We start from the raw sequence: 11,932 nt of genomic DNA on the forward strand, positions 1-11,932 counted from the left end.
CAGATCCCAGAATATCAAAGGGGAGCAGTCAAATTATGATGACTGGCAAGGGCCATTATTTAAGCTTGACTATTAAAACAGAGGACAGGGATTAAGACCAGCTGAGTTTACAGATAAATTTGTAGCAAATGATGTTACTGTAAGCATAGTCAGTGCTGACATCCAACTATGTTCAGCTAAAGAAGCAGAGACTCATCTGTGCTTCTAAAGACACTAGAAAACAAAAATGAAAAACATTCTAAAATCCTCCTTTTTTTTTGCTTCCTTTAACTAGTTCCAACTGATATTTGTCAAACTCTGGTGGTTTTTTTTGGTTTTTTTTTTTTTTTTCCAAAGAAGAAATTCAATAACTTTCTCAGGCAATCTATTTTACTGCATAACTATTCTTACTGCTAGAAAGTTATTTGTAATATGGAGCAAGAGGATCTAGGTTACAATTTAATCCCATCATTTCTCATTCTTTCCTTGGTGGATGTGGACAGCAGTCTTATCTCCACAGATACTGAAGGTCTAACAGCAAATTCAGCTTTCCTTACTGTCAGGCATAGACCTTAATTACAAGATGATTTCAACTCTTACAGCTCATATTTGTATATACACCATGCATATTTATGGCACATGCCAACGATGACTGCTTTGAATGGATGGTTGTGAGGATTTTGTTGAGGTAAAGAAAACAAATTGTCATTGCTGGCATTTCAGCACAAGAAACATTTTTCACACACCCTCATAAGTATTCCACACACACAGATATATATATATACACACAGTTTTCCCATTAAAAGCAGTGCTGTTTACATACCCTGACAGTTCTGAGGGCAACCTAATGCTACCACAAGTGTGCTCAGTCCACATCTGCACACAACCCCCCAGTGCACACACAGGCACAGAGGATACGAATGCTCATGGATTTGTGGTGCAGACTTGCAGATGGTATAAATCAGTGTCGCTCCTACTCAGCCTAATTCCTATTCAAGCTGGACACAAGGCATGAACAGACAAATACGTGGATCTCCATGTCTGCCCAGCCATATGGGCTGCGTACCCAGGTGGGTGTTCATTGCACACCTTCCTGGCCTGATGGATGCTGCAGCTCAGCTGCCAGCCCGGCCACCCAAAGCACAAACTTGAGCACCATCAAGTTCCCATCCACAGGAAACTGTCTGAGGCCCTGGGAGAAAGGCTGTGAGCAGCACAGTGCTGTGCAGCAGGGCCCTGTTGAACCAATTAGGGTTAACACATTTCTGGTTAATGAGAGTTGCCGGTCATGATTGTAAATTAATATTTTCCAGTGGCTACCCATGCACTCAAGTGTCAGTATTGATCAAACTTACCTCTGCCCAGTTAATGCTGATGGATTCAACAGCAACATACGCCTGCTCATCTGTTACCCAATTAAGATAAGCTCCCAACTCATCCTAATAGCTGTATTTATTGTCATCAGGAATATTGATGTGTCCCTGTGCTAACTGCAAGCCAACATAGTCACACAAGCACATGTAAAGGACACAGCGCTGCTCCGGGAATTGTCTCAGGCCCAAACCACAGGGAGAAACCACCTTGTTAACCTCCAGGCTCTGTTTAAAGGGAGGCAGTGTTTTCTATGGAGAAGGGAAAAATAAAATGTTCCTCCCCTTCTCTAGACTTAGTAGTAGTAGTAGACGAGTTTCAGGCATGCCCTGCCCCACATCAGAGAATAAGCAGCACAGCAAGCTCCACAAATAAACTGCTTGGGCTTGTAAAGGCTAAAGCAAATGGAAGCCTCCTGTTGCACTGGGAGTCCAGCATGTGAGAAATGCTGGGCATGTAAGGAAAATGCCTATGGGAGGAAAGAAATAAGGATTAATGAGCATCTTTTTACATGGTTTTCTACATTTCTAGCCTGGCTGTCTGAATCAGAAGCTGCTGGGTAGCTAATGGGCCTTGGGTAAGGGACACAACAGCAGCTGTCTACACAAAGCAAACAAAAAAAAAAAAAAAAAAAAAAAAAAGAAAAGAAAGAGAAGATTCTATGAAAATTTAACATTTTCCTTGCAGTGCAAGGAGTTCATTCCTTAAAGGCCAATAGGCCAATATACATCCCACCTGAGATGCACTAGCCCATTCTTGGAAACAGACTCCTGCCTGTAGCAAATGGGCTATCAAACAGAACAAGAGATCAGGACCCATTTACTCATAAAAGGTCATTTTAAACTAAATCAGAAGTGAGAGCTCAGAGGAGGCCAGTTCATCTCTGCAGCCAAAGTGCAGCCCTGACAATCCCAGCCAAAGTAACCACCCTGTGCAGCCAGGATTGCACGCTGTGTTATATATAAGCAGATTTTTTTTTAAAAGGGATCATGGATTGGCTCAAAATGTTAGAAAATTGTTAATAAGGGTCTTATAGTGTGCAACACGTTACTGATGCTTTTTCCCTGCCATGTGAGCCAAAGAAGACAGCACCATCTCACTTACGCAGAGGCTGAGTTTGGTCCCAGGAAACTGTTGGAATCTCAAGTCATCAGTAAAAATCCAGTGATTTTCATAAGTGGTAGCCTCAGTTTGCCTTCCAATTTGACAAATGCCCCCAAGGCAACTTATGGTCCTTATTAAGCCACAGTTAATGGCAGCTCATGCCGAGTGACAAAACTTTGAACGGGATCTTGCAAATGGACATTTTTAATCCACCAGAGGTGGAGCTTGCAAGCCTGCTGCCACAGAGTGATGGCAGAGCTCACGCTGCTGCTGCTTCTGTCCAATCTGTCCTTTAGATAAGTGAAGGACACCTCTCTCCAGGGCTCTTCACTTAGTACTTTTCATCGTTCACTAAATTAAAAAGTGAGCAATTGACAGCACAACTTATTAAATGACTCGTCCCCCTTCTTCCTCCTACTGCCATGGCCATGTTTTAACAGCCACAGACACTTTGCTGGTGTCTTTTTAATTTGATTTAACTAAAAAAATAACACAAAAAGCCATTTGGCCTTGTGCCACTCAATGTACTGCTATGGAGTAGGCATGATTTATAGGGTAATATTTCACACCTTGTTGTGTCTTATTACTTAACTAATAACAATATTTACCCAGGGTTTTCCCCAAGCAATTCAGACAGGTTTAAAAGAAATCTTGATTAAAGAATGACAGCCAAAGTATTGGATGTTAAGTATAAATAAAAGTAATGTGAAGAGAGTGGAAGAGTTTACTGTTGCATCCTGGTAGTTTGCACTAAATCAGTATAATATGAAAGTTCCTCTTTACTGGGCTTCTCTAGTTGTCAGTTCCCTTGCTGCAGCCCATGTAGAGATATGCCAGACCTCTGACTTGCACAAGTGCAGCTCTTGTAGGATGCAGCAGCAACACGCAGTAGTAGCCTTTGCTTGTCAGGGACTGAACCACCTTTGTAGCCCCTAGACTAAGGGAATAATCAGCCACCTCTCACCTCTTCTGGGGCTAGCCACCAAGAAATTTAATTATTGCGAACTAGAGTTTCACAGACTTCATCTAACGTGAGTTCTCTACAACTCTCAGTAGTTTGCAACTACAAAAAGACTTTCAGCTGATAGAAAAAGCCACCAGTAAAAGTATTACCTGTGAAACTCACTGCTGAGGCAGAACAAAGGCAAGGACCAAGTAAATTACAGGGATGTTAGATGCTACCAGTAAAAGCACTCCCATTCAGGTTAGAGAGGATATGACATTTTTACTGGTTCGCATAACTCTCACCAGTCAAGCAGCAACTCTCTCTTTGGTAGATTATTCCTTGTTCTTTGCACCTTGCAATTTCTGCTGAAACAGTCAGCATTGCCCTCTGATCAAGGCAGGATACAGAGCTGTCAAAGTCCTTGTCTCACTTCCTTTGGTAATTCTCCAGCTGACTAAGAGACTTAAGCAACACATCCATTCACCTAAGGAAGGCACTGCAGATTCCTCCCAGCCTAACTGCATTGAGAAAACTCATCTAATACTGTAAATACAAGGACTCCTGTCAAAAGCAAAGAAGAAAAAATACATTCAAATTTATGTCCAAGTTGCTATTTTCCTGACTGCCTCATAGATTACCTGCCCACTGGAAGGAGGGGGGGAGCCATTGCCATTTTCTACAGATTCTTATTTTCCCATGGAGATTTTCCCTCCACAGGTTTACCAAGCTCCGAAGCGATTCCTATGTAAGAGTTGCTAAAATCACTGTGTTGGTAAAGATGTATGCAAGCCAGGGCTAAGCACTCTAAATAATGTAATTTCTGTAGAATTACTTAAGCTGATGAATGGGAAAAATCCTGAAGTTGTTACTCAAGCAAAACATTATTTCAAGATGCTGAAAATTTTGAATGAATAAAGGCTTCAGGATTTGGTCCAAGAGTTGTAATTTTGGAGCAGTCACCTTAAGAACCATAAGTCTCTTCTGACATGACCTTGTGACAGCGGATGCTCTTATGGTCCAGTCCCACATCATACCAGCAGCAATCTGTCACAGGATGCATTTCTGAGAGGACTGCAGCTGAGGAGAAGTGAAATGAAAAAACATTTACCTCTTTCATCAGGCTCTGCAGAGGTTGTCTTTTTAGCCTTCAGTATTTCAGCATTCACCAGCCTTGCTTCCACATTGGAAAGACAGGAAAGACTTGTTCCTTTCCAAGAGCACTATACTGCAGAAGAGCTTATGGACAAGCCGCTGAGCAGTGTTTGCATTTGCAGGGTCTGTATCTGTGCTCAAATGGATCCAGCTCAGGAAGGTCACAGTGGTATACAAGGACAGGGAGAGACTAAGATCCTGCTTTGTCACCTCACTGAGAGGGAAAGGAGCCCTGTGAGCCAGAATTTTGTGGAGGTGGTACCTCTGAATAACTAAGGAAGCAGGGAATGAAACACCATACCTTACAGAGAATGTCCAGTCCCAGCTAAGGGAGCACTTTCTATTATCCCTTTCACTGACATCACCTGCACCCTGTCTTACATTTCCTCTTTACCTCCTTCTAAGTACACCCAGCTGCATTCAGCCCAGCCTTCCTGCTTTCAGGTCTGCACCCCATCAGGTCCTATCCAATCTCTCCCAAGGCCTCATTTCCCCTACACAAGCACCTACCTATAGTTCTCTCACACAACAGTCTCTACTTACAGCCCTTACAGTTCACACTGGGGAATGGTGTGAACTCATTATTAACTCTGCCAGCTGTTTTATCACCCTGACTCTCAGCACACCAAGCCAGAAAGGCCTTTGTTCTCCAGGACACCCCTCCCAGCTGACTGACTGGGTGGCTTATCACCCAGAAGCAGCAGCTTTTGCCCTGGCAGCTTATTTCTATATGCCAATCCTTCTGTGCTAGCAAAAAAGAGTCTTCCCTCTCCTCCACTGGACCCCTACTGCTTGTCTTTCATTTCTTTCCTAAGGGAAAGTAGAGAATCATACCATCCCTCTTGGCTCAGCTGTTTCTGCTGTGCATATTCTGTCCCTCTGCAGTGGATAGAGCTTTAAAGCAAAGTAGAAATGGCCTTGGGATAAGAGATCATATCCTTATGGGTTAAATTACAGGCCAGTGGATAAAACCACTGCCAAAAAGAATAAATGTGGCAGATAGTACCAGATTCTGTTAGGAAAATAGGGATTATACTTAAAAAAAACAAGAATGCAGGATGATTGAAGTCCCTCAAACCACTGTGCATATGCTTAATGGATCCAAAGCTTTATTGGACCAAATTTAAATGAGTCCAGGATTTATCCAGTTGAGTCAAGACAGATAGACCAGACACAGCTCAAGCAAATTATGCTCTTTGGAGTTATGGGACAGGCCTCAACAAACAGAATGGCAGGTAGGAAAGAAATTATACCTTAAAGTAAAGGTCCCGTAAACTCTTGTAGTGCCTCAAGCTGTTACTGTGAAAATTGTATTTTAACCTTTTATTCCAACACAGAATAGGCAGAGATATATCTAAGACAGGGAAAGGCAATTTCCATTTTCTCTTAGACTGAGGATTTAGCCCTTGAAGGAAGGCTGCAAGGACCATGTGTCCCATTTGTCTCTTGTTTTTTAACAAGAGCACAGGACTTAATACTGGAAGCTCTAATTCATGAGTGATCTTCCACGTCCGGTGACAGACACATACGCAGGCTTCTCCACTTCTCTCTGCTGCTGGATGTCTTTTTCCAAACTTACTCTTTTCCAATTCATAGCAACTTTATCGTCTGTTATGAATGGGGGAAGGAAACTAAGCACTCTCTGGAGAAGAAAAGTAAAAAGAACAAGGAAAAAAAAATGGAGGAAGAACCTCTAGGTAAAAGCCCTAGAAGGAAGACAAATTCTTAATAATAGGGGATCATTTTACAAAACACTGCTTTCCTCTGAAGGCCCAGTGCATAAGCTGCACTGGGAAAAGGCTCCTGCTGAGGTAATGGAGACTCCTGAAACACACAGGACCCAGAGGGAGAGAAACGAGAGACTAGCACATATTTCTCTCTGTGTAGAGAAACATGACTCCCTTAATAACACCCTTTTACATACTCCTACTTTCTCCCACCCATTCACATAGCCTTCTGCTTCTTCATGGAAAAGGTATTTCAGCATCATGTCTCAAACACTAAAATTCTATATCCTTTGTGGTACCCTAACTTGCTTCCAACTCCACTTGCCTGACTTTGCTCACCTTGGCAGGAAGACCATTATAGTCATGACTATTTTGACAGAACAAGCCCCACTTTCTTATCACATTTCCTCCCTACCCTCTGTGGCAGTCATGCTGTAATCTGCAGCAGCCTAGGACTGCATCTCCCAGATATCACGACACCCTTGGGCTGTGCTGCTGCCCAGTTCCCAGTGGAAGAGTCTTCAACACCCAGACCCTATCTGCATCACCTCTTTTGTTTTAAGACATGATTTTGAGAGTACTGCAGGTATGGGTTTCCAGGGCCAGTGAGGACAATGTCCACCCTGGAACACAGGTTTTTCTAGTGAGAAAAATTCTGATGTCAGGTCCTGGAAGTGGTGGTGTGCTAGAAACAGCGCTCTAAGGATGAGCCCTGGTGTGTGCAGCCCCCCTGTAACCCTGAGACCAAAACAGGCGCCAAGTTTTGCAAGGAAATATGAAACATCCCATTTTTAGAGCTACCCACATTATTCCTGAGATACAAGAGCAGAATAAAAGAGAAATTTATATACCAAGAGCTGAAGGAAAGATTATGATTTTGCCTGATTTCCTAGCCCTGACTGTTTAAATTCCTCTAAAAATTTCAGTATCAAAATGCCTGTGTTTGAGCTAGAATCTCTCTTTTAAATAGCAGGCCAGTCTTGATTTGAAAAACTGATCTATCATTTTTTCAGATATTTCATCCCACTAGAAAGTTATCCTCATCATGAAAAATGCCTTACGCCCTCTCCCCATGTTTTTTGTAATTCAGGATGTAACTACTAGGGCTTGTCAGAATTTTCTTTGCCAAAATTGCTGCAATCTTCTCCCCAAGTAGGTAAACAGGGCCTATGGTGATGCTTCTCAGTCTCCTCTAAATAGATTGAGTTTCCTAGGTAATCTGAGGCATATTTCCAAATTTTGCATTATTCCAGTGGGCTCTTCTCTGAATCCTTTCCCGTTTATCTACAGGCCCTTGATACATTTTGCAACACACTTAAGCTAATGTTGGAAGAAAAATCACCTTTTCTAAAACTTTCGAGGCTTTTGTGTGCTTGATTTCTCACCCGTAACATTATGCATAACTACATACCATATGCAGTACAAAAAAAAAGAGCAAACCACCACAAAAAAAACCTCAACAACCCACAGAGGAGGCTCTTAAAGGTCAAAAACTAAACTAACAAATTTATACCAGATAAACCAATCAAAGCCTATTAATTTGTTTTCCCCCTCTGTTTCCACTTCTGCATGCAGATGCTACAGAAGCCTAAAGAACCTTACCCAGTGACTTTTTAAGTTCAGACAGAAATAGTCTGGTCCTAGTATCATTTCTTCCTTTGGAAAACCATGCTGCAAGACTTAAGGGAAATTTTTCCTAACACCTAAATTTTTCATGTGGCTAATTTAATCCTATTTCTTTTACAGCCTTAAACCATGCCATGTAAATCTTCTTTCTTCTATGTCCTTAAGCAAAATAAATTATATCCTATTATTCGTACATCCCTAAGCTAATCTAACTAACATCCTTTTGTTACTCCTACACCCTAAAGCATGCCTGCATGTCTCTCTAAAATGTCCAATCCTTTAAAAGCTGTACAGAATTCTAAAACCCTAGGTGGGCTAGTCATATCCGTGTTTACTTCCAGTTTCTATACTTCCGCCATCAATGAGAATTTGCAGTTGATTCTCTGCATTTCTTTCATCTTGGGGACTCACGTCACATCAAGATATTCCAGATCTGTCTGAACTGAGAGATCATTACTGCCACTCATAATAGTTCCCATCTTGCCAGTTCAGGAATTGCTCCCACTACTTAGGAAGCTTACAATCTCAAGTGGTATCTATTTCTATTATACATACATATATATCAATTGATTTTGTCCCGCAAATGGCATCACTGTTGAATTTCACCCAAAGGAGACATGAGCTACTCTTTAGGATAACAGCAGCAAGCAGGGGATGGAAAACAGAAATAACCAAAGTTCTCAGTGAGGAGTGGTGAGTGCTGGCTGCAGGAGAAGCAAACACACAGCAGAACAAATGAGTTCTTCAGCAATAGACCACAAGTAGCTCATCAGCTGAGGTTTTAGGTTGAGAGTAAATCTAGGTCACAATCAATGAACCTCAGACTGCCAGCTGTACATCAAGCAGCATCCTATACAAGGACACAACATCTATTTGCTTGGTACTGTAGATGGCATTTTAGACATGTCAAAGCTCTGGACACATGCAAGACCCTTGCCTAATCTAGAGACAGCTGAGATCAGCAAATCCTTTCTCTGCTAGAAGAACAGAAGCGACTGTAAATAACTGTTTTATTTTGGTGTCGTCCATATTACAGACAGAATTGTACCTATTTTCAGACAACAAGAAATCCAGAATGCATGCCCCAGCTTTACACCCGGTTGTCTGGGCTCTTTTAAGCTACCAAAGGCAAGTTATAACCCACTCTGTCTGCAGGTGAAAAGGGTCTGTTTGAAAGACGCCAAACTAGTCACTCAGTTTGAGCTGCCATCAAGTGTGTGTTAATTACAGAATCACAGGATATTTGGGATTGAAAGAGATCTCCTGAGATTGTCTAGTACAATAAGACGCTTTCAAGAACATAAGTCATCTTTGGGGCATCAACTGTGACTGATCTCCTGCCAAGTGAAGGAATAGAAGAGCCTGTATTTGATTTTAAAACCACCCTGCCATACACAGATCCTCTTTGGGAAAACTCAGCAGATATTTAGGTCCCACTTCCCTTAAATAAAGATCTTTTTGTTCTAGGGCTATAAAAATGCCTGATGGCCTACATAACAAAAACACTTTAATAGCAGTTATCCTGAAAATGCAGCTAACGCTTTGAGGGGGATTAAAGAAAGCATTTTGGATTTGACCAAGATGATACCAAAGGGGAAGGCATAGATGCCTTGCTTTGGCAACACTACTACAAAAATTAGGTTCTGGATAAAATCCAAGTGTTTCCCCTAACTTTTTGGCCCAGTCACAACAATAAATAATTGATTACTCTACCAGGTCTGTTTGGAGCCCAAAGTGAATTACTTGGTTTTGGCTCAAACCTGCATCAGAAGATCTTCAGTTCAAGATAACTGGCACTTCACAGTATAGCAAGGACTACCCTTAGAGACACAAACATTTTGTTTCATTGACTGATCTTTTTCTATATGCAGAAGACACACCTTTCCCTGGAATTCGAGTCACATTTGCATAGTTGACTAAAAGTGTCATAAATCTCCTTTTCCACGGTAAAAGCAATGAGAATTAATTCCTCTTGGAGCCATCTTAAGCAGCTACCTAATCTCACTGTTGGACCTTACCCTCATATTTCAGGGTTAGTACAGTCCTCTTCCTTGCCAGGGTGTTCAGCAGCCTGTACTGAAGACTCTTTACCTTTGAGAACAAGTTGCGTCTGCAAACCAAGCCAAACTAATACTGACGTTGCTGAGGATTATGCATCAGATCAGCTCCACAGATTTATTCTTTGTAGTTCTGTCAGTTCACAAAAGAATCAACACTGAGGAAAGGTATTTGTTGTTATTATTGTTACAGGGAGATGATCCAGGAAAGAGATTTTAACTCCTGAGTTAGGTAAAAAACAGTGAGTTAAGAATAGAGATTTCAGATTAGAAATCACTTTAGACTTTAATAGACAGCATTAGCAACCCACCATGGTAGATTTGAAACTGCTGTGAATACTTCTACCTGTGGAGTTTAGTTGGTGGATAAGATCAGTTTCCTTTCTATGGTCTTAAAAGAGCAACAAAGTTTGTATTAGTTAGATTCAAACACTTCAGCATGTTGATCTCTTAGCCCATCTGACCACCTGTGAAGTGAGGGAAATGTGAGAAAAGTTTTAGCTCTTGAACAGGCCAAATGCTGATCCTCATCATATTGTACTGTCCTTGTGGACTTCATCACCAGTTGTTCAATTATACAAGGAGACATTTGGACTACTGTATAAAAAAAAAAAAAATTCCCAAACCTTTCTAGTGCTTGTGTGAAACAATCCTGTATCCTCCCATGCTCAGATAATAATCTGAATGATATTTACTTGCTGCTATTTGAATGCAACGTCTGAGTCCTGTCTGGCTGCTGAGCAGACTTCTCCCAGACAAGTTTGAAACACATTTGGCAGCTCTTTGCCCATATGGGCTCCCTCAGACATGCCTCATGAAAAAAATCACACAACTAGACAGTTGCTCAGAAATCGACACGTGTTCCCCTCAGACATGGAAGGTACTGGTAGCCTGTGACATCAGCCACTTGAACACAGTCAGATGCCACAAGCACGAGTCGAGCACAAACCAGCATTTAGTTTGCTCACAGCCCTCCCCAGTAATGAGGCAGCACTTTATCACACTCCACTACAAACCAAGCAGAGTAATTCCTAATGGAAAGCTGTAATTCCTAATGGAAAGCTGTTGCCTCTGTACCGAGTAAAAGGACAGTAGTGAACATAATAGGGACACAGTAGCCCAAGGAACTGTATTTTCATCATGTTAAGCAAACTTCCCTGTCCAGCCATCCAGGATCCACTCAGGTAGCCACACTCACAGCATCCGAGCTGGGACTGAGGCCCCTTCTCAGGTGCACCCCCCTGCAACTCACAGTCAGACCAGATCTTCCATAGCAGAGCTTCATGCACCTCAATCCTTAAAATAATTTAATCTTGGTGCAATACCTAAATAACAACAGCCCTGCTGGAGCTGGTACATCCAAGGAGTATCCTGAACAAAGGAAACCCTGAGCTGTTATATCCTCACAGTCTAAGGGCAGGAAATTCCAAGTCCTCAGCTCCTGCCTGAGTGCCCTGTCCCCTGGCTGGCACACAGGTAGGTCCCTGTGCCCTTTGTCATGCAAAGGGTTGGCACTTCACTGCCTCTTGTCTCAGCCAGCCTAGAGCTCAACCTGCAGCTCCCACTGCAGCTGCATCCCGAGATCCCTGCCCTGAATGTATTCTTCAACAGTCATTTTCTCTCCTTCTCCCTTTCACCCATCTCCCTCCTCCTATTCTCCTTCTGGTGAGGTTGCATTTCCACAACATGCAGCCTCTTCCCTCTAATAAAATCTATCTTCTGCCAGCAAGATGAAATGCTTGAAGGGGATGGTATCTGTGAAAAACACTCTCCCTTTTACTGCATTCTCCTCAGGAACTGATATTCTTCAGGACCAGCAGACCTTCTGAGTGAGGCCATGTGGCAGCTTTCTGAAGTGTCTGCAGCAGAAGTCTGGGAGGGCTAGGGCCACAACATCTTCTAGTCAGCCAAACATGACTATCTCTGACTTCTCTCTCAACATCTGTAATTATCCTAAGCAACCAAAAAAA

This window comes from Ammospiza nelsoni, chromosome 2 (genome assembly GCF_027579445.1).
Source record: "Ammospiza nelsoni isolate bAmmNel1 chromosome 2, bAmmNel1.pri, whole genome shotgun sequence".
NCBI lineage: Eukaryota > Metazoa > Chordata > Aves > Passeriformes > Passerellidae > Ammospiza > Ammospiza nelsoni.